Raw genomic sequence first — 23,819 nt, 5'->3', positions numbered from 1 at the left:
CTCATTTGACAACCACATGGCCAAAGTGGTTAGAAAAACATTTTATATAGCCCACCTAGTCATGAAGGGATTCACATCTAGATCAGGGGAGGTCATTGTGCCTTTTTACTCATCCCTCATCAGGCCCATAATTGAGTACAATTCCCCTTTTGGGATGTACCTTACCAGACACCTGCAGCAACTGGAAAGACCCCCAAAAGTACCTCACCAAGAGGATCAAAAGGCACAAACAGATGCCATATGCTGCCCGGTTAAAGAAACTCCAGCTCTACTCAGTGGCATACCGCCTGCTCAGAGGTGATCTGTGCCTGACGTATAAAGCCATGTCCAAGCCGGAATTAATGGACATGCTGCACCTCAGAAAATCCAAATCCCATCGAGCTACGTGCTTGAGAGACTTGAACCTCAGCACTGAAATAAATAGGACATGCTGGAGGGACAGATTCATAACCCAGAGGCTCCCTTCACTCTGGAATAAAATCCCAGTCCAGGTTAGGCAGAGTTCCTCATTGACTCTCTTCAAGAGGAATCTTGATGAGTGGATGGGAGATCGTAGGTTTACCCCGGGTATCACTTCTGTGTCACTGTTAGACAGAGGCACAGTATACTAACCTCAAAAAGGGCATAGCAAAATTCATTTAAAATGGGTGACGAAAGCCAAACACACTCTGGCTAGGCTTATAAATGCCCTAGGGCAGATAGCCTAGTATGAACCTATTAACCTATGAACCTATGAACTAAAATCTGTCCCTTCAGTCCTGTTATCCTCCCCCTTTTTATCTAGTTTTACCTGCTGTTCTTGATCTGTCCCCAGTTTTTCAGGAACCTGATCTCTATCTCTGGACTACTGTTGTTTACTCCAACTTTCTTCCTGTCTGCATTTAATGTGCACACTTCTTCCTGCTAGCCTCTATCTTGCATCTGTCCCATCCTTTTTCACCTTCCTCACTGTCAGCATTGCTCTCCTCTAGTTCTCCTTTCCTGACTATCTTCATCTGAGTCCTTCTTCTGGTTTCATTCTTGCTTTCCAATTCCTCTTCAGTTTCTGCTCTGCTATCTCTTCTAGCTCGTAATCTCGGTGGCAGGGTAATCCACATCCATAGTTCTCTTACCTACCTCCATAATCTCCATCCTCCTTCTCTATGGCACATATCCTCTATAAGCTCAATTTCTCCACCCACCAAAGGCCACTTAGCCACATTGCAGACCCACAGGCATAGCTTCTCACCCATCTTTCCCATTCCCACTTCCTCTGACCTCTGCTGCTCATGCTAAATTCTTGAATGTCTAGTTTTCCCACTGACCCCCTTGCACTGATGTGTCCATCTGCATGTAAAAGCACTGCTTAATCCCTGTGCTGGAACTGTATAATGCGAAGCCTGACTGTGCTGATGGGACTATATCTCACTAGTCTCTTTACTCTTAGCCAATAGCTACTGTAGAAGATGAGTTCTGAAGAAGTTTATTGCTTTTGTTTACTGGGAAAGTTCAGCAGGGCACAGGACCTATTTTCAACAGAGACTCAGGGAGAAAAGCTGCAGTACAATACAATACAGCTGAACATTGACAATGACATATAACATAGATATTCTATACTTCGCACTGGAAGTGGCAGTTTTATACAGTGTGTACAAAAACATGGAGAGCAAGAAATCAGTAGGGGAATTATATACAAACAGTCATAGTCTTATAATGGCAGCTGTTCATTACTCTGTTTTAGAAGGGACAAAGAGTTTGGCAAGGACAGCAGTCAGAAGAAAGAAGAATGGTTTAATCAGGTGGAGAGCAGTTGTAGCACCATGAGGTGAGTAGGTATGCTTTTAGATGAAGCTTGAAAGACTTTAGTGAAGGTTCTTGTTTAACTATTAGGGGGGATGGTGTTTCATGTTTTGGACACTATGTAAGTGTATAGGAAGCAGCCCGCCAAGCTGTTAGGTTTAGCTACAAGTAGTAGGGCTTTGTCAGAAGAGCACATAGTCCTAGTTGGGTGGAAGGACTGTATTAGTATTGTTAGGGATGGACAGTCATTTGGTTTATATATGATCAAATTGACAGTATGGAGTTAAGAGTATATGAATTGGTGGGATAGTTCGAATCACTGGAGGCATTTAAGTGCTAGACAGTGATGTGATCTATGGGGGAGGCTAGTTGTAAAGTTTGTGACCTTGTTGTAGCACTGTTCAAGCTTGTTTAGAAAAGTTCACTGGATGTTGGTAAATATTAGTGCAACGTACTGAAGCGTGAGAAGGACGATGTTGAGTCAATATGAGATCTAGCTGCTTTAGATAGATATGGTTTGGGTCTACAGAGAGCACCACGCTTTTGGTGAATTTTCTTTTTTTTTAACTACCTGATCTAAATGGACATAGAATTTTAAGGCTTCCTCTATACAAACTCCTAGTAGTTTGGTATGGGTGACAAATTGACAAATTTATTGACAATTTATTATTTAATTATTATTATTTAATAAATTTATTATTTATTGACAAAATTGACAAATCTGGAGCCTTTCTCCCCGGGCCTCCACTGAAAATTGGCTTTGTTCCAAGTCAGACTTTCCCAGTTAACAAATGTTAAATTAATTAAATAAATAAATAAATTGTATTTTGGCATTGTTAGAGGAGATTTTTGGTATGGGTGACAAGTTATAGGATTTAACAAAGAAGGACAACTTTTTTTTGCAAGGTGTTTTGGAGTGAAGAGAAGTAATTTTGATTTGCTGGGGCTGAGAAATAGCTGGTTGGAGGTAAGCCAATTTTCTACAGTTTGAATCATCTGTTTATTATACTAGGGTAGCATTCTTGCTTGTTAGGGCAAGGTCAATAGCAAAGATACTGAACAGGCTAGGACCCAGTATGGGTTCGTGTGGAACTCCAGCTGATATAGGGAGAAATGGTGAGATGTCAGTCAGCCGGTGATTAGCAATGCAGATGGAAAACCAAGACGGAGATAGGGATTATCAAGGCCTAAGCTGGAGAGTTTTTGTAAGAGAATAGTGTGGGAGACGATGTCAAAAGCTTTAGATAGATCGGGAAGGAGGGATGATACTAGGTTGCCTTCATCTTTATTTGTATTGATTGTATTAATGAAGCAAAGGAGAACTGTAGAAGTACGATGGTGGGGTGAAAACCTTACTGTAAGGGAGACAGAATGTTTTTTTGCTGATACAGTGATTGGGACTGAATACATTTTTCAAGTATCTTGGATAGAGGGGAGAGAATGATGATGGGCCTATAATTAGTGAGCTCACTTGACTGACCACCTTTATGGACGGAGAAAATATAGTACTTCTTCCACAGGAGCGGTACATAGGCTTCATTGAGAGAGTGGTTAATCAATATAGTGGCAAGCTAGGCTATGGCCTCTGCTGCAAATTTTAGATATTCACCTGGTAGGTTGTCAGATGTTAGGGAGGTGGGTCTTAGTTTGAGCAAAAGTTTTTTAATGGTAGAGTTGGAACTGATTGGAGGGATACTGAGTGCGGGGATTTTAGAGGTTGGAGTTTGCTATAGGGTAAAGTTTTGGTCCTTGCTATTGAGTAAAGATGAAATTGAACTAATTAGTTTGGTGTTAAATGCAGTGGTGATGCTTGTGGGATTGTTTGAAATAATTGTTGATGAGGGTCGTGTTGAGCAGCCAGAGTTTAGGAGCCAATTTCTGGAAGACCAGAATAATTTGTTTCAGTTTAAAGTCCACTGATTTGGCTAAGGGCTTAGTCGTGGATCTTACAGAAGCTGCAGTTGATCTAAGATGGGGGTCACAGGAAGATCTGTGTATCTTTCAGTTCCCAAAAATTGCTGGGATCCTATGATGTTTCACAGTGAAAGTTATAGGTGCTGAACATGTCTTCCAAATTCAATATCAATATCATGGACTGTTTGGCAGCTGCTTTTGAATGCAGGGACATTCCCTGGATTGAATGACTTTCAAGACTACTATCATGCACATATATTTTTTTGGTTTAGTTTGAGAGTTGTGACCAGGATTTCTGCTTTTGTTGAAGTGGGGAGGAGTTAGAAGTCATAGAAAGAGTTGAAGGGTATTTTACAGTTTTGCAACTCCGCCAGCTCTCTTATATTTTGTGTCAACTCTGTAGATGTTATAGTTTGGAGGGAGTATCTCAATATCATTAGTTTTATTTTTCAGCCAGGTCTCATTAACACAATGTCAGGTGAGTGTTACACAAGCCATGCAGGAAATTCAGGTTTCTTGTTATAGATATTTCTTATGTTATTGTGGACAGTGAGCACAGAGTAGAGAAGAGGAGTTTGACTAGAACTGAGTAGGGGAGGTGGGGTGGGTATAGGGAAGGCCTAGGTTGGGGTGAATATTCCCTATAAGTTTCAAGGCTGGAGGTTATAGAGAGTATAGATTAACTAGTTTAGTCCAGATTTAGATTTTGTACAAGGTTTTTAGAGATCAGTTTATGGCAGTAAGTTTTATATTTAAACAGATGTGTAGATTTGAGAGGGAAAATGGCTGGAGTTATGTCAGCAGACTTCTGGTGGGAGTTGGTAGCTAAAGTATGTGAGGTGGAAGATGAGGGGATTGTGAGATGAGATGGGGGATATGAGTGATGGCAGGTTAGATGGGAGAGAAGTAGGACGTGGGGATGATTAAGTGCTACAGAATAGAACATGTTAGAGGAGTTAATAGGTTGCTTCAGAACGTTTAGGAGTTGATATTTGGAGCTGGGAAATTTTGACGTGGAGAATGGAATCTAGTGAGCTGTATGCAATTGTGTCTTACTACTCAGCCAAGCTCCTCGTAGTCCTGCAGAGTGGTGCTAGCAGCAGAAAGGCTAAAAGAGCAACTGCTAACCTGATAAAAGTGTTTTTTTCCTGCTTCTACCTGGGTGACTGTCCGATCTAGCTAAATAGCAAGAATTTCTGCTTCTTTAACTGTTTTAAACTGTTTAAAGTTGTTTTTGCACCTGCACTTTTAAAGTTTGTCCTGTTTGTTGCATTTACCTGTTGAGGCTGCACACTCAAGTGTGCTAACCTGTGTTACATATTTATTGCATTTTCCTGCTGTTTGTTGCAAAAAAAGAAAAAAATAAATAATAAATTACCCTTGTTTCCTATCTTTCCTGACCTAGAGTAGTCCAAATGCAGGCTTTGCTTTATTCTGGACTTTTGGAAAGTTCCTGTGTTGCCCATTTCCATCCTTGGATAAAGGAAGGCTTCTTTGTTCACCAGTGGCAGTGGAGAGCTTAGAGCAGCCTATCTCTCCCTGGAGGAGTGTTCCCAGCACAACAATCTGGTAGTCTATTGGCCATTTTGGGCCAATTTCTAGCTCTTTCAAGTCTCCCTGTATAAAACCCGCTTTAGCGTGGCTTTGCGCGATTTTGCACATAGCGCAGCATCAGGCAGCGCCACTTAATTGGGTTTAAACCATTCTCGGCTCCATAAAGTCTGCTCTTCACTTTTTCCCTTAGAACTGATCTAGTTCTCATAATAAACACCCTATTCCTACTCTAAAGCCTGGCACTTGCTCACTAAAGCAATTATATAAGTCAGCACTAAAAAATTAAAAGCACTACACCCTCAGAAACTCCCCTTGAGTACCTTGTTCCCCACTGGCCCCTTTTTTCAATTATAAAGGAATTCCCAATACTATTCTAGCATGTCCAAAGGTCAGTTGTCAATCTCCTCTCTGGTCCAGCTGGTGAATCTGGGAATCTTGAGGCAATGTTACAACTGCCTCATGTACACAGACAACCCTCTCCTCCTCCCAACAAATTCCAACATATGTGAGAGATGCAACCATATAGCCAAACTGGAGGCTAAGCTCTCTCAACTCATTACTGGCATAACCAGTCAGGAGGAGAAGGAAACCACACTCACTACAATTCGAGTCTCACATAGACCTACCACGACAGCAAATAAAAATCTGCCTAAGCAGCAGAGACCTCCAAAGCAGTGTGCAACACATAGCTCACAAAGCCAGTGTGCCGAACAGTCACAGCTCTTAAGGCTAAACAACACACCTGATACACTTGTAATAGGTGACTCTGTCATCAGGCACACTGATGTCCCGCTCACCAGGCTGAACAAGGAGAAGGTCACGGTGAGCTGCCTGTCGGGTGCTAGGATCCGCTACATAACACAAGTACTCAGGTCACTCCAAGGCAAGTACAAATATGACTCAGTCATTGTCCATGCTGGTGTGAATTACCTGAGATGTACCTCCCTGGACTACATGAAAAGAGACATAGAGGAGCTCTCTGAGCATGTAGTCCAGGCCGGTATAACCCTGACCTTGAGTAGCATCTTACCCTCACCAAGAATGATGCCACAATATGAAGACAAGATGATCAATTTCAACAATTGGCTTAAGTATTGGTGTCATTCAAAGGGGATCCAATGCCTGTCAGCCTGGGATGACATGCTCGACAAGCCACGATGCTTCGCTAGGGAGGGCTTGCACCTGTGACCCCTGGACTTTCAGATATTGGCAAAGGCTCTTGCCACCCCCATAGTGCCTTTTTTAGGCAAGGCTCAAAAGACAAACCCACCTCCATAGGTATTACAAGGGATAAGAAACTAAGAGTAATGCTACTCAATGCCAGAAGTCTAAACCTCAAGATGCATGCACTCAAAACTCTCCTTAGCATGGAGAACATCGATACCTGTGCAGTAACAGAAACCTGGTTCAAGGCTCCCGAGAGCACCCCAGCACTACCAGGTTATACCTCATACCATGCTTTTCGGCCCCAAAACTTGGACCGAACCACAAAGGGAGGGGGAGTATCAATATTCGTCAAAGATACCCACACCTCCAGGTTGGTGGCACAGCACGAAGCATCAGAGACTATCCATGTGCAACTAACAGTGGTTATAGCCTGCTACAGACCACCCTCCCAAACCCAGGAACCCCACTCGGCCTTCCTGAGAACACTGGAAAATATGAAGGTCTCTCCAAACACCATTAAATTGGGCGACGTCAACTACCCAAACATAGTCTGGGAGCATTACTCTAGCTCCAACACCCTAGCCCAAAGGTTCCTAGAATTTATAAACTCAAATGCTATGGAACAACTTGTTACCACTCCCACAAGAGGGGAAAACATACTGGACCTGATCATCACCAACATGGGGACTCTATGCTCCAGACCAGAAGTGTATCCCTCACTGGTAAGAACAGACCATAAACTAATCTCAATGGATATTCACATCCCAACCCCACCCTCTGCCCAGAAAACTACAGTGAAAAACTTCTCTAAAGCAAATTTCACACTCCTCAAAACTGAGGTGGAATCCTTCAAAGCCCCCGGGCCTGTGGAAAATACGGCCCAGACCACAGAATCCTTTATAAACGCATTCTATGAACACCTTCAGGAATGCATGGATCATGCAATCCCAAATAAAACCAAGACCCAGTCCTCCAAAGGCAGATGTCCTGTCTGGTGGACCCTAGCCATAAACAAACTATACAATAGAAGGAGGAAGCTACTACATGATAGAGCAAAATCCCAAAAAGGGAGGGCATCTCTGATCAGTATTAGCAAAAAACTACGGGCAATCATAAAATCGCCTAAGGCCAGCTTAGAGAGAAAAATTGCACAGGACACTAAGGATAATCACAAGGCTTTCTTTCGTTATGTCAGGAACCTAGGTGGGAATTCCTAGATATGTTCATGAATTACTCCAAAATGACAAAAAAAACACCGAACCCACAGACATTGCCAACATCCTAGCTGACAGGTTCAGCGCAAACTTTTCCCCACCAAAAGGGCAAATATCTATCCCAACAGTCTGCTGCCCCCCTGATATCTCAGATGCTCAGGTAAGAGCCGACCTCTCCAAAACAAAAAACACAGCATCAATGGGACCAGACGGTGTCCTGGGCTGCATCCTACATGAACTCCAAGAAGAGCTAAACCCAAACATAAAACTACTGTTCAATCTCAGCCTTTCTACAGGATATGTACCCAAAGAGTGGCGTACAGCAACAGTGGTCCCTCTAAACACAGGTGGTGCCTCAACAGATCCTGGAAACTATCGCCCCATAAGCCTGACTAGCTTGGTCTGCAAAGCTATGGAAAGGATCATCATGGACCTCATAAATAAAGATATTGGGGACCTACAAACACTAGATCCTACCCAGTTTGGCTTTGTTAAGGGCAGATCCTGCCTCTTAAACCTGGTCAGTTTCTTTGAAACAGTCACCAAGGCCATTGACGAGGGGAAGGTGGCCCACACAGCCTACCTGGACCTCGTAAAAGCCTTCGATACAATACCCCACTCGGGCATTATTGATAAGCTCACCAGCTTAAATATAAACCCCTATGTCACTAGATGGGTTGCAAACTGGCTCAAAGACAGAACCCACATGGTTAGAATTGCTGGAGCCATGTCAGACTCCAAACCAGTTACAAGTGGTGTCCCACAAGGCTCTGTCCTGGGACCTCTCTTGTTCGGTATATATTTCTGGAAGGTACAGGCCAACACAGAAGGACTGTGGCTGACCAAGTTCGCAGATGACTGCAAACTGGGCACCATAATCGACTCTCCAGCCGACACAAGCATCCTAAAAAAGGGCCTAATAGAAACAGACAACTGATGCCAGAGCCATGGCCTCAAGCTAAACGCCAAAAAGTGTATAGTCATCCCCTTTGGCAAAAACAAAGTGCCCACAAATTACCACATAGGTGGTAATCCATTAAGTGCTTAAGAAGCAATTAGGGACCTGGGGACCCAAGTTGATAGCAATCTCTCATTTGACAACCACGTGGCCAAAGTGGTTAAAAAACATTTTTTATAGCCCACCTAATCATGAAAGGGATTCACATCTAGATCAGGGGAGGTCATCGTGCCTCTTTACTCATCCCTCGTCATGCTCATAATTGAGTACAATGCCCCTTTTGGGATGTACCTTACGAGACACCTGCAGCAACTGGAAAGACCCCAAAAGTACCTCACCAAGAGGATCAAAGGGCTCAAACAGATGCCATATGCTGCCCGGCTAAAGAAACTCCAGCTCTACTCAGTGGCATACCGCCTGCTCAGAGGCGATCTGTGCCTGACGTATAAAGCCATGTCCAACCTGGAATTTATGGACATGCTGCACCTCAGAAAATCCAAATCCCATCGAGCTACGAGCTCAAGAGACTTGAACCTCAGCACTGAAATAAATAGGACATGCTGGAGGGACAGATTCATAATGCAGAGGCTCCCTTCACTCTGGAATAAAATCCCAGTCCAGGTTAGGCAGAGTCCCTCATTGACCCTCTTCAAGAGGAATCTTGATGACTGGATGGGAGATCGTAGGTTTACCCCGGGTTTCACTTCTGTGTCACTGTTAGACAGAGGCACAGTATACTAACCTCGAAAAAGGGCATAGCAAAATTAATTTAAAATGGGTGGCGAAAGCCAAACACACTCTGGCTAGGCTTATAAATGCCCTAGGGCAGATAGCCTAGTATGAACCTATGAACCTATGATGTATTTGTATAGGAGTGAATGGTGGTGTGAGTGAGATATTAAGGTTAGGGAGAATGTTTATCTGAATGAATGATTGTGGCTTTCTGTATGTGTAGGAAGGTGTGCTAATTTGAGTAAGAGTGGAGAAGAGTGAGTGAGATGTGATGAGTGAGCTGTGGGTGGTGGTAGAATAAAGACTGAGGAAAACAGAGGAAATAAAAAGGATGATAACTGGATGGAAATAGAGTGGGGAGGAGTTTGGAATATAAAAGTAGTTCTAGTGGGGATAGGTGGGAATTGGAGATGGTGGAGCGAAATGAGCTTGAGCCTAGGGAGAGCAAATGGAGCAGGTCCTTTCAGCAGAAGAAAAATATAAGAATTCCTAAAATAAACAGTCAGCTGACAAGCTGCAAGACAGGTTACTGAAAGATTAATCAGGAAAACAGTATGCAAGCAGACCTGAAGTGAAGTAGTGCTGTGCAGTCTGGTAGGATATGTGCCAGCACAGATAGCTAGTATACCCCCAGCAGTAATAAATCATTCATGGGGCAGTCAGACTCCCTAGGGTAAATTGTTTGAGTAGTTAGTTACAATAAAGGAATTAAAGTAGTAAACTTTATTCCAATGACGTGTGTCCGGCTCACTATGTTTGGTTACCGTGTTTTAAGCTTTCATGGTGTTTTGGAGTATTGGTTTCTTACTGTCGAAGAGGAAAACAGGATTTGCTGTGATGCTACCTTGGCACTCAATAGCTAACCCCAGTTTCATCCTTTTAAGGCTCTTGCCTGGAGATTTTTGATTCACCCAAAAATGGTTTTAGTTACTGGAAATTGTCCTGTTAGTTTGTGCAGGAGGTGGGATTTAAATGATTCTTACAGTTGATTTATCAGAAAGTCATTTTCCTACAGCAATGCCCGGCTCTATAAAATACATGTAGACTGTGGGAGACAGGATATTGTAGGTTATTCCTGCAAGAAAATATAGGGGACAGTTAAACAATCATTCTGGGTTAATTTCTTGCAGTCTCCATTTACTTGTGATAACCTGTGTTAAGCCTTTCTTACCAAAAAGTTCTACCTCTAACACAATACAAAAAAATCAGTTTAAACACTTGAAAATGTTAGTCTACTCCTTCAATACCACTCTCAGTCAGCTAAAACCCCAAAATAATTTAATACAAAAGAAAGCATTCCTTATATATTATGTATTTGTTAAGTAATAGTTAAAAAAGAAAATAGAAAGTAGACATAATTTAAATAACTGTTCTATTTAACACTTACTTGTGCAATTTGGTGGCTAGATTACGCAACACCTCAAATGCATGATTCATTTGGCTCACCAGAAAATTTTCATCCTCCCCAAAAGTCTGTTGAAAAACAGAGGTAATAATGAATTACATTCTTACTAATAAAAATATTGCCCATCCTCAAAACAGTTCATCATTATATAGTTCATTATTATAATGTACTGATGAAATAATTACCCTAAACGTTAAAAGAAAACTTGACTCTATAAATGCACTCAGAAGGAAGACAGTATACTTCTCTTCAGTCAGCAGTCTCACGCTCCTCACTGCCATAAAGTAACAGGTTATGGCTAGTTACTCTCTGGCCTTTTACTATGTGATGCAGGCAATGACATCAGCTGCTGAGTTACAATGCATATCGGTTCTTACCTAATGATGTCATCATTCACAGAGAAAGCAATGAAAGAAGCTGACATCCTTCATAGAATTTTTAGGTGTAAAGTAATTCACTTAAAGCCTATAATGCCTTTTTATAGATTTCCAAGTTAACACCCAAAACTCCTTATGGCATCCAGACCATTTTTCTGTTTCATTTCTTTAAGTTACTTACCAGCTAATACCAGGCAGTATTAGAAAGGGCAAGGAGAAATTAACAAAATGACACTAAGATTGTTAATCTAAGATGTCCTGCAATACAGAAATTAATCACGGTTTGCCACTTATTACTCATATTTTCATATTTAGGCTCATATTTTTATAACCAAGAAACCTGCATGTTATTGAGGGCTATGATATGAAATGCCATGGTAGGAGATGGGGAAATTCATTGTCAATGTCCATTTCTATCATACTGCATTGGAGATGCTGCTAGTTGTTTGTTGGCAGTTATGAAAATAGGTTCATAGGTGTGTACTAGGGTAATGACCCTGGAGCCTATATAAGCCTAGCCCAAGAAGATTTCCTGGCATCATGCCGCCCCAAATAAGTTCCCAGTCCCCCTGTCAAGCAAGGCCACTGAAGTGATCCCCGGGATGAACTTCCTATTGCCCATCCACTCATCAAGATTACTCTTAAAGAGGGTCAGTGAAGTGCTCTGCTTGACATGAATGGGAAGTTTGTTCCAGAGTATGGGAAGTCTCTGGGTTAGGAACCTGTCCCTCCAGCATGTTCTGTTTATTGTGGTAATAAGGTTTAGGTCCCTGGAGTGTGTGGCATGGAGGGACTGGGATTTTTTTAGGTGTAGCATATCTAGCAGCTTTGGGTTAAACATGGCTTTTTAGGTCAAGCAGAGATAGCCTCTAAGTAGGCAATAAGAGACAGAGTATAGTTGGAGTATTTTGAGTCTCTCCGTATAGGGCATGGGTTTAAGGCCTAAGATCCTCTTAGAGAGGTATTTTTGTGGCCTTTCCAGTTGTTATAGGTGTCTAGTGAGGTACATACCAAATGGGACGTTGTATTCTATAATAGGTCTAATGAGGGATGAGTAGAGAGGGATTATGACCTCTTTCTTCCTGGATGAGAAACCTTTGGTAATGAGATGTGCCACATAGAAGGACTTTCTGACTACAGTGGCAATGTGTTTATCAAAGGAGAGGTTGCTGTCAACCTGTGTCACCAGGTCCCTTATCACACCTTCAGTGTTTAGTGGACTACCACTATGTGGTAGTTCATGGGCACTGAATTTTTCCCAGAGGGAATGACAATGCCCTTTTTGGCATTGAGCTTAAGGCCATTGTTCTGGCATCAGTCACTGGTGTTAGCGAGGCCTTTTTGTAGAATGTCTACATAGGTTCATAGGTAGGTACTAGGCTATTGGCCCTAGGGCCTGTATAGGCCTAGCCAAATGGTACCCTGGCTTTTGCCACCCAAGAAAATTATTTTCCTGTGGCCCTGTCAAGCAGAGCCACAGAAGTGATCCCCGGGGTGAATTTCCTATCTCCCATCCAATCATTAAGATTTTTGTTTGATATAGGTAGGTAGTTTGTTCCAGAGTATGGGAAGTCTCTGGGACAGGAATCTATCCCTCCAGCATGTTTTCTTTATTGTGGTGACAAGGTTTAGGTCCCTAGAGCATGTAGCTCAGAGGGATTGGGATTTCTTTACGTGGAGCATGTCCAACAGCTCTGGGTTTGACATAGTTTTGTATGTTAGGCAGAGATCGCCTATGAGTAGGCGATATGCGACAGAATAAAGCTGGAGTTTTTTGACACTGTCTGCGTAGGGCATCTGTTTGAGGCCAGTATTCCTCTTTGTGAGGTATTTCTGTGGCCTTTCCAGTTGTTGTAGATGTCTTGTGAGGTACATACCAAAAGGGGTGTTGTATTCTATAATGGGTCTAATGAGTGATGAGTAGAGGGGAACAATGACCTCTTCTTTCCTGGATGAGAAACCTTTTGTGATGAGGTGTGCCACGTAGAAAGATTTCCTGACTACTGTAGCGATGTGATTATCAAAGGAGAGACTACTGTCCACCTGTGTCCCAAGGTCTCTTATCACACTTTCGGTGTTAAGTAGACTATTGCCTATGTGGTAGTTCATGGGTACAGAGTTTTTGCCAAAAGGGATGACAATGCACTTTTTGGCATTGAGCTTGAGGCCATGGCTTTGACACCAGGCATCTGTCTCAGTGAGGCCCTTTTGTAGGTTGTCCACATCGTTAGGAGTTTTGATTATGGCTCCTAGTTTGCAGCCATCTGTGAACTTTGTTAGCCAAAGACCTTCTGTGTTAGCGTGTACTTCAGAGAAGCAGATACCAAACAGGAGAGGACCTAGGACTGAACCCTGTGGCACTCCACTTGTCAATGGTCTGAAGCTGGATTTAGAGTCTGCTACTTTCACAGTGTGGGTTCTGTCAGTGAGCCAGTTGGCAACCCATCTTGTGACACAGGGATTTATACCAAGTTTAGTGAGTTTGTCTATAATTCCAGAGTGGAGGATGGTGTCGAAAGCCTTGGCGAGATCTAGATAGGCTGTGTGAACCACCTTACCCTCATCTACAGCTTTGGTGCCGCTTCAAATAAGTCTATCAGGTTTAGGAGACATGATCTGCCTTTTACAAACCCGAACTGGGTAGGGTCCAGATTATGGAGATTACCAATGTCATTGTTTATAAGTTCCATGATGAAACGCTCCGTAAGTTGGAAAATCAGTAATGGCTCCCAGTTTGCAATCATCTGCGAACTTGGTCAGCCAGAGTTCCTTTGTGTTGGCTTGAACTTCAGAGAAGTAGATGCTAAACAGGAGAGGACCTAGCCACAAGTACTTAATATTTCAGAAATCAAGTGACTTACAAACTATTGCATGGCATCAGGTGAAACCTTAGATGGTTTATAGGTTCATAGGTTCATAGTTGCATTATAAGCTACACATTTTGAGGGATATTCAGTTTATTCAGCTTTATTTATATTTCTAATTATACAGTTAAGCATTTATTCTAATTTTTCCAAAAATACTTCCCAAAAAAACTTGCACTCATAGGGAATTTATTGCTGTCATGTGAAACCTTACATCTGATTAACAAAAGTATTCTAATAATACATGTCTAAGTTGTTTAACTTCCAAGATATAGCAGTCTGTTGTGAAAGTTTAAGAAAAAATGTAATTCTGGGTTTGGACATATTATTGCTATAGTATTTATGGAAAGACTAGTAATATATTGACTGTTATCACTGCAAAGAATACTTCTTACTGATAACATTGCTATTTCTACAGTTTTAATAGCTTTTATTGTTAAAAAAATATTTACATTTGTTTATCTTAATCTTTAAAATGATTTTTTTTAATAAAAATGCTCTGGAATGCAATGATATGTGGGCTGCTAGTGTGACATTCCACACCACATATGCATTAATGCGTTAAGAAAAAAAATACTGGAAAAAGCTACGTATACATTTGGGGTAGAATTATCTGAAGTGCACACACTGCCCACAGTAATTATTTGTATTTCTTGTTAAAATATGCTGATTAAGGTCTGAGGAGGTGAATATCCTGCTCTTGGCAGCTGGCCAGAAAAATAAATCTGGATGCAATGTTGAGGAATGTACCATTCATAGCAATGAGTGATCACTTTTTCCATGCCAATATCTGTATCTATGATGGCAGTCCGGCTAAATATTGCTCTTATCAAGAAGTACATTTGTTTTTGAATCAGCTTTCTTCTAACATGATGAGTGAAGTGGGAAATAACTTGGGCCTGCAGTTGAAGACTGATAAAAATAAACTTCTTTATACAAAGTCTTATCTGGGTAGCTTTCCAAATAAGTGCTGCTACTACTACCCTTTCGTTAGTGTTGCCGCTGAAAAACAGAGTAATAGGATCACGCAGAGCTTTTGCCACAGTTTGGAAATGCAGGGATACTGTCTATAGAAGAGGCGAACTGGGGCTTCTTTAGTTGTGTTGTAGTTTTTGCACTTCATCTATCCATCCACAACCTCTTTTTCCCATTTTTTGCACATGGGGTCAGGGTGTCACGTCAACAGGGGCAATCATCTAGAGCCAAGGTTTACACCACTGGGTGGCTAGCCCTGCAGTGGAAGTTCTTACACACCACACATACACACATACATGCACACATGCACACACATGCACACACACACACGTGCACACACACGTATACACACACACACACACACACACACACACACACACACACACACACACACACACATCTATGACTAATTTAGTGTCCAATCCACCTACTGCAATACTTTGGAATGTGGGAAGAAACCTACATGAGCACATGAAGGACATGCAGAGCTTACATAGAAGGCACCCCAGTCAAGAATCGAACTGGGGAACCTCCTGCTGTAAGGCAACTATGCTATTCACTGCTCCACTGTGCTGCTCAGTTTCTACACTTCTCTCTCTTACTTATTAAGTTGATACTACTGCCATATTTGAGAAAGGAGGAAGAAATTTCTTGTATTAGGCCCGCTATGGGTTGTGAAGTGGAAGGGTAATTTTGATAGTGGACTTTCAATAATTTTACAGCTACACTTCTTGAGGAATCTTCCTAGTATATGTAAAGATGTCATACTTTGTGATGAAGCCAGACTCATGATCTGACCACTGCCTTGTATAATTTCACCCTCCCTGATCATGAATTGAGGCAATGCTGTAATACTTCTCATATCACTTCAGAAGCCTTTTCTTTTACACTTCTCCAATTCCTTCCTGAATATGTACTGGCTGTCTTGTCACCTTAATAGTCAACTATAATAAGTTCATATCTTTGACTCTTGAGAGGTTAGCCCCATGTGGTGTGCACACTATCTTTCTAAAGGAATATAAGCCATGATATCATAGGATCATAGGAACTTACTAGGCTATTGGCCATGAGGCCCTTACAAGCCTAGCCAAGAATTTAGCCCATGTTCCGACAAGTCACACCCAATGCTCCTGCCCAGCAGGGATACAGGTGGAATCCCAGTGGTGTATTTTCTGTTCCCCATCCAGTTATCCAGGTTGGTTAATGAGGTACTCTGCTTGACGTGGACAGGGACTCTATTCCACAGAAGGGGGAGTCTCTGGGACACAAGTCTGTCCCGCCAACGAGTCCTATTGATGTCACAGATCAGGTTGAGGTCATGCATGCAGGTTACTCAATTGGAGCTTGACTTGCGGATATGCAGCAGTCCCATCAAGGCGGGGTCTGAGATTGCTTTGTATGCCAGAGAGAGGTCACCTCTGAGGAATCTCTATGAGCTTTTAGCTTATCTGTGTAGGGTAAATGTTTGATGCCCTGGATTCTCCTTGTGAGGAACCTCTGTGGTCTCTCAAGCTGCTGCATGTGCTTTTTGAGGTACATGCCGAAAGGGGCATTGTACTGAATAATGCGTCTTATAAGGGAAGAATACAGGGATGTTATGACCTCCTTGTCTCTGGATGAGATACCTTTACTAATGAGGTGGGCCATGTAGAAAACTTTCTGTATCAACCAGTGTGCCCAAGTTCCACACAACTGATTGCATGCTTAGGACCTTGTTATTAATAATAACAATAATAACAGCAGATCCAGAAGGAATCACCACAGGATGAAATTCAGCGTAATAACTAAAACATCTTTATTTTAAGACAAAAAATGAGCGCTTTCGCGTAGTGGACTACGCTTCTTCAGATATAGTTACAAACAAAATTACATCCCTTTTATACAAGACTTTTTTGGCGCGCAAATAAACATTAAGTTAATTAACAGGCTAATTATCTGATTTATTCAATTAAAAGTGTTGAACGATGAAAACACGTTTAAAACAACATCAACTAAAACACATATTAAAATCTGCAATCATTTAAAAATTATTTGTAAGGGCACTATATGAACAATCAGTTAAAACCATTTGTGACATTGTATTAGATCTGCTTATATTAACAAATAGATGCAAAAGTATATGGGGTTGCACAATGAAACCCAATATCTAAACATCAAAAGTGCACAGAAATATTAAGGTGATAACATTCTATGGTTTTAGATAGTACCATATTGGTATCACATTATGCCTCATGCAGAAAAAATGCATAAAATTACTTAATCCTAGTGTGTTAGTGCAAAGTCATAGCATAGAGTTAATAAACAGGCCATATATAAAGAACCATCAATGTGGCGAAACTACATCTCCTATATAGCTGACTGTGTGTATAAAAACATGTCCCGTTTTTTTCTATTTCTTTCAGGCTAATATTAAACCATCCAGAAAATAAAAAGCTCCGTTCACATGAATAGAATTAACAAAAAATAATAATAAGCGAAGTGAAAATTCCAGATGTTCCACATATAACTTATTGTATAATTACATCTAACAAAAACCTTACTGCTTTTATTTAAATGTAAATAAACGCCGAATAAAGGAATAAGAAAAGCCAAACCAACACTAGCCATTAGAGTGCGAATTTAAAAACTGCAAGCATAGATTTAATGAAATGTACCCAAAAAAATTTTTTTGTCTATGTATATATATGTATGAATATTAAATAAATATGATAAATATTTGATATAATAATTTAATGATTTTAAAAATATGATTAACTACGGCATGTTTATTATAGGTTCATAGGTTCATACTAGGCTATCTGCCTGAGGGCATTTACAAGCCTAGCCCATCGTTTTGTGGCTTACGCCACCCCTTTAGTATGGGGAACTATACCCATTATTTTGCTGTGCCTCTGTCGAGCAGTGACACTGAGGTAATCCCTGGGGTATATCTGTGATCTCCCATCCATTGGTCAAGATTTCTCTTGAACAAGGCCAGCGAGGTGCTCTGCCTCACATGTACCGGGATTTTGTTCCACAGCATAGGGAGTCTTTGGGTGATGAATCTATCCCTCCAGTTCGTCCTATTAATAGCCGTGTCAAGGTTTAAGTCTCCCGCCCTTGTGGCTCTGATGGATCTAGATTTTTTGAGGTGAAGCATATTCATCAAATCTGGGTTTGACATGGCCTTGTATGTTAGGCAAAGGTCACCTCTGAGCAAGCGGTGGCGACTGAATAGAGCTGGAGTTCTTTCAGTCGGGCAGCATAGGACAGATTTTTGAGACCCTTTATCCTTTTGGTGAGGAACTTTTGTGGCCTCTCCAGCTGCTGCAAGTGTCGGGTCAGATACATTCCGAATGGGGCATTGTACTCAATCATTGGTCTGATGAGTGATGAGTAAAGGGAGACTATGACCTCCCTTGATCTAGATGAGAATCCCTTCATGATAAGGTGGGCAATGTAGAAGGTCTTCCTAACTACTTTAGCTACATGGGTGTCGAATGACAGACTACTATCAACCTGGGTCCCCAGGTCCCTGATAACTTCTTCTGTGCTCAGTGGATTGCCACCTATTTGGTAGCTAGGGGTAACCTTGTTTTTCCCGAAGGGTATGACTATGCATTTTTGGCATTTAACTTTAGGCCGTGGCTCTGGCACCAGTTATCCGTTTCTGTGAGACCCTTCTGAAGGATATCTGTATCAGATGTGTTTTCTACTATGGCGCCCAGTTTGCAGTCATCTGCAAACTTTGTCAGCCATAACCCTCCTGTGTTTGCTTGTACTTCGGAAAAGTAGATGCCAAACAAGAGTGGGCCCAGGACTGAGCCCTGTGGGACACCACTTGTGACAGGCTTTGAGTCTGACATGGCGCCAGCAACTCTGACCCTGTGGGTTCTGTCACTCAGCCAGTTTGCAACCCATCTTGTGATGTATGGGTTGACATTTAAGCTGATGAGTTTTTCAATGATACCCGAGTGGGGTATTGTATTGAAGGCCTTAGCCAGATCGAGGTAGGCTGTATGGACTGCCTTTCCCTCATCAATGGCTTTGGTGACTGTTTCAAAAGTCAACCAAGTTTAAAAGGCATGATCTGCCTTTGACAAAGCCAAACTTGGTTGGATCCAAAGTCTGCAAATTCCCTATGTCTTTATTTATGAGGTCCATTATGATCCTCTCCATGGCTTTGCAGATAAGGCTTGTCAAGCTAATGGGCGGTAATTTCCAGGGTCGGTGGAGGCACCGCCTTTGTGAAGTGGTACCACAGTTGCAGTGCGCCACTCCCTGGGTAAGTATCCAGAGGTAAGACTTTGATTAAACAGCTGTCCTAGCTGTGGGTTTAATTCCTCATTGAGTTCATGGAGCACACAGCCGGGGACACCATCAGGTCCCATGGATGCTGTGTTTTTGCTTTGGAGAGAGCAGTTCTCACTTGGGCGCTGGAGATGTTTGGGGGCTGCAATCGTTTGGTATAGATATCTCTCCTTTTGGGGAGAAGTTTGCACTGAACCTGTCAGCCAGTATGTTGGCAATGTCTGTAGGATCAGTAATCTTCACATCATTTTGAACTAGCTCTGAGCATATCTGGGAGTTTCCTCCCAGGTTTCTAACATAGCTAAAGAAGGCCTTATGATTGTCTTTTGAGTCTTTAGCTATTTTTCTCTCGAAATTTGCTTTGGATGATTTTATGAGAGCTCTTAGTTTTTACTTATAGTGATCAAGGGTGTCTTACCTTTTAAGGATTTTGCTCTATCTTGTAGTAGCTTCCTCCTTTTGTTGTAGAGTTTGTTTATGGCTGGGGTCCACCAGACTGGACGCTTGCCTTTGGTACAAAGAGTCTTTGTTTTGCTTGGGATTGCCTTATCCATGCAGTCCTGCAGGTGCTGGTAGAAGGCATTTGTAAGTGATTCAGCGGCTTGAGTACTGTTTTCCGCTCGGGCCCTTAAAGGAGACCACACTAGTCTTTAGAAGTGTGAAGTCGGTTTTTGAGAAGTTCTTTACTGTGGTCTTTTTTATTTCAGGTGGGGGTGGGATGAGGACCTCCAGCGAGAATAGTTTGTGGTCTGATCTCACCAGTGAGGGGTACACCTCCGGTGTTGAACATTGTGCTCCCATGTTCGTGATGATGAGATCAAGTATGTTATCTCCTCTTGTGGGATGGTGACTAGTTGTTCCATGGCATTTGAGTTTATGAATTCCAGGAACTTTTGGGCTAGGGTGTTTGGGCTTGAGTAGTGTTCCCAGTCTATATTAGGGTAATTGAAGTCACCTAGTATGATGGTGTTTGGTGATACATTTATCCCCTCTAGTGTTTTCAGGAAGGCCATGTGAGGTTCCTGAGTTTGTGAGGGTGGCCTGTAACATGCTACAATTTGCAGAGCAGTCTTGCCTATGGTTAATTGCACCTGGATGGTCTCCGATGCATCGTCGTTGCCACCAGTCTTGAGGTGAGGGTGTGCTTGATGAATATGCATGCCCCACCTCCTTTCTTGGTATTGTCCAGATTTTGGGGCCGGAACGCATGATATGAGGTAAAACCTGATAGCGCTGGGGTGCTCTCAGGAGCCTTGAACCAGGTTTCTGTCACAGCACAGACATCGATGTTCTCCATACTGAGAAGGGCCTCGAGTGCGTGCATTTTGAGATTTAGACTTTTGGCATTGAGCAGCATTACCCTTAGTTTTTTTCCTTTTTTGTGTTCTAGGGTGGTAGGTTTAGAATTTGAACCTTGCCTAAAAAAGGCAATATTGATAACAATATTGTTCAAATATAAATAATGAAAGAGATATAAATAATAAAAGTAATAACACCCAATTCAGTTGGCATATACCTGAAAGATAATAAAAATCAGATAGAGTGGTAACCAACTGATTAATACTTATCTCTCTATTAATTAATAATATTAATAACAAATGTATATATATGTAGTATCTATGTGAAACAAAGTTTCAAACTATGCTTACTGTACAAAATCTTTGTGAAAAATGCCAAGGATGGAATAAGATTCCCAATTCTCTAAACGATACTCCACCCCCGAATCAACAGGCAGCCAAGACATTTATATTAGCGGGAGCAAAACCTAAAGATACAGCCCCTGCTGCAAACTGTTTTTTACCGTTTCCAGTGAAACAGCAAACAGGGTGGAGAGGCCGCTCCAACAGCAGGGGCCCACGGAAGAGGAAAGGCTCAGAAGAGAAATACGGAGCAATAAGGAAGCAAAGAAATTGAACTCTCTGGTATACAATTTATCTGATATGGTTCTTTCCAAAGCTGATGTTCTACTCCTCAATAAAGGTCTTAATTTTATTCCTTCACAAACTAGCCATCTTAATGAGGTCTTAACTGACCTAAGATTATTTTGTCATAATGTATCCTTAAAAGTCTTTTTTAAAGATAATAATGCTATGCAAACTGATGCATTGAAAAACTTTTTTAAACGTAAAAGCAGTTTTGTGCCGGTGATGCCATATAACATAGAGTGCTTCCAGAAAATATGTGAAAAATAATTTTATGAGTGGTTTGCTTTGAATAAAAAGAGATGCAATTTTTTTAATATCACTGCTGAAGAACAGGAATCACTTTTTAGGTTAAAAAGAAACACTGCAGTTTCTATTAAGCCAGCGGACAAAGGTGGGGGTGTGATGATACTGAATACATCTGATTATATCAACACCATGTCCGCTCTTCTTTCAGATAGAAGCACTTATGATAAGGTCTCCCACGATTTTGTTAAGAAAACAATTAAAGATATACAAGATGATCTATATGATCTGTTGATGTGTGGGCAGATAAGCTGTGAGATTTACGAATATTTTTCAGTGGAGTCTCCTACCATTCCCATAATTAAAGGCTTACCTAAAGTGCACAAGCAGGTCATACCTGTTCCTATGCGACCCATTGTTTCCAGTGATAGGTGGATTACCTCTACCATCTCCTCATTTATAGAAAGCCTCCTAAGACCTATTGTGAATGAAATTCCTAACATTCTTAGAGATTCTTATCAGTTAATAGAGTTTTTGAAGGGGTTCAGATTAGATAAAAACTTAAAAAAATTATTTGCTTGTCACTATGGACGTAAAAGACTTATTTACATGCATCCCGAATGACTTGGGACTCCAAGCCATTAGAGAAATTCTTGTCACATGTTCCAACTATAGCAATCACAGACAGATATTAATTAATCATTTATTGGATCTTATACTCAATAATAATATTTTTGTATTTCAAGACAATTATTTTTTGCAAAAATGGGGGGTAGCCATGGGCACCCCCTGTGCAAATAGTTATGCAAATCTTGTTGTATATCAATGGGAACGTAATTTCCTATTTAAACATGTTCACTACAGTAAAATAAAATTATACAAGAGATTTGTAGATGACGTCCTTTTTATTTGGGAAGGCACTGAAGCAGAATGTATTCGATTTATTAAGGAAGTAGAAACCACTACCCCTTATTTAAGGTTCACTATTGAAACCTCACATGAACAAGTACACTTCCTAGACTTAACACTTAAGTTTAGTGCTAATGGAAGAATTACTACTTCCTTGTACAGGAAACCTACCTGGAGAAACACATTATTGAGATATGAAAGTATGCATCCCAGGTTTACCTTTCAAGGTATTGTTATCAGCCAGTTCCATAGGATAGCTAGGATATGCAGCGAAAGTGAAACCTTATATTGTGAACTAGATAATTTAGAAATGTTATTTAAAGAAAGAGGTTATACTAACCAAATGATTACAAGATGTAAACAACAAGTGTTTGATGTCAATTTCACTGACAAGCGCTCTATACAGTGTGATAGGAGATATACTTCCCATGATATGAAGACCAGGAAAGGGAAATTTACAGATACATTGTCTTATGTTACTAAATATACAAGCGATATTGCTTCTCTCAAAAAAGTAGTCAGCAAGAATTGGAACATACTTATTATGGACCCTTTCACTAAGTCTATTGTAGGTGATTACCCTAGATTTAGTTATAGAAATTGTAATAATCTTAAACAAATACTTTGTATATAAAAAACTAATCTACACAATGTTGAAGAATCTTCTCGAAATGGCACTATTTCTTGTGGCCATTGCCACATGTGCCCCTATATCTCTAAGAATCTTTGCTTTACACATCCTGAAGGTTTTTTCATGTTTACACCAAAATATTATAGTGATTGCAACAGCACTAATCTTGTGTATCTTGCAACATGTGAAAATTGTGATGCATTTTATGTGGGCTTGACTAAGAGGAGACTAAGAGATAGGGTCTATAACCACCTCTATGACATTAAGAAAGGGAATGAGCAAAATGCGCTAGCAAAGCACATATTAGATTTTACAACCCACACTTTTAGTTTTAAAGTTTTAGAATTAGTAGTTCAAAGTTTTAGAGAAGGTGACAGCATTAATCAACTGGCATGTGCTGAGCTTAAATGGATTTTTATTTTAAAAGCACATGTTTATCCGGGTATTAATCAGTCTGTCTCCATCAAACCTATATTAAATAATAGAAAACTATAGTTTTATATATTCCTAATTGTTAATTTCTTATTCCATCCTTGGCATTTTTCACAAAGATTTTGTACAGTAAGCATAGTTTGAAACTTTGTTTCACATAGATACTACATATATATACATTTGTTATTAATATTATTAATTAATAGAGAGATAAGTATTAATCAGTTGGTTACCACTCTGATTTTTATTATCTTTCAGGTATATGCCAATTGAATTGGGTGTTATTACTTTTATTATTTATATCTCTTTCATTATTTATATTTGAACAATATTGTTATCAATAAACATGCAGTAGTTAATCATATTTTTAAAATCATTAAATTATTATATCAAATATTTATCATATTTATTTAATATTTATACATATATATATATATATATATACATAGA

This window comes from Protopterus annectens, chromosome 7.part1 (genome assembly GCF_019279795.1).
Source record: "Protopterus annectens isolate FY-2018-M chromosome 7.part1, PAN1.0, whole genome shotgun sequence".
Classification (NCBI taxonomy): Eukaryota; Metazoa; Chordata; order Ceratodontiformes; family Protopteridae; genus Protopterus; species Protopterus annectens.
The sequence above is the reverse complement of the archived record's forward strand: the minus strand, read 5'-3'. Positions refer to the sequence as shown.